Consider the following 845-nt stretch of genomic DNA (forward strand, 5'->3'; position numbering starts at 1 on the left):
AAGCACGCTTAACTTCGGAGTTCTGATGGGATCCGGTGCTTTAGTGCTGGTATGATCGCATCCGACATGTTGCCCCCGTCTTCGTCCCTTATGCTTGCCCCTCCCAGCTCCACTACACACACGATTGCACATTCCTTTGGCCGCTCCCGCTCAACTACGGAGACGAGTTTTACCACGGTTCAACTGCACCAGTGCCTATTTACCATGGTTTCGACCCCTTTCAGAACACGCTTGCCGCCGCTAGACGCGTGAATAATGAGCAGCGAGCTAAAACTTACCGTAAACGTTCAAAATAATAAAACGTGCTAAACATACGTCGCGCTCGTGCGTTTTGTTTTGCACGCGGTGCAAAAAAATTAAAAAGGGAATGCAACACGAGGACTTCCCAGGAGGTCACCCATCCTAGTACTACTCTCGCCCAAGCACGCTTAACTTCGGAGTTCTGATGGGATCCGGTGCTTTAGTGCTGGTATGATCGCATCCGACATGTTACCCCCGTCTTCGTCCCTTATGCTTGCCCCTCCCAACTCCACTACACACACGATTGCACATTCCTTTGGCCGCTCCCGCTCAACTACGGAGACGAGTTTTACCACGGTTCAACTGCACCAGTGCCTATTTACCATGGTTTCGACCCCTTTCAGAACACGCTTGCCGCCGCTAGACGCGTGAATAATGAGCAGCGAGCTAAAACTTACCGTAAACGTGCAAAATAATAAAACGTGCTAAACATACGTCGCGCTCGTGCGTTTTGTTTTGCACGCGGTGCAAAAAAATTAAAAAGGGAATGCAACACGAGGACTTCCCAGGAGGTCACCCATCCTAGTACTACTCTCGCCCAAGCA

General features: G+C 50.5%; 1 non-coding gene across 1 annotated transcript; it reads right to left on the reverse strand.

Annotated features, from left to right (window-relative positions):
- Positions 1 to 364: 364 nt before the first annotated feature.
- On the reverse strand, positions 365 to 483 carry LOC123179422 (5S ribosomal RNA). The gene has a single exon (XR_006490358.1). It is a non-coding gene; the product is annotated as a 5S ribosomal RNA (ribosomal RNA).
- Positions 484 to 845: the final 362 nt, after the last annotated feature.

Source organism: Triticum aestivum, unplaced genomic scaffold (genome assembly GCF_018294505.1).
Source record: "Triticum aestivum cultivar Chinese Spring unplaced genomic scaffold, IWGSC CS RefSeq v2.1 scaffold68928, whole genome shotgun sequence".
In the NCBI taxonomy this organism is placed as follows: Eukaryota; Viridiplantae; Streptophyta; class Magnoliopsida; order Poales; family Poaceae; genus Triticum; species Triticum aestivum.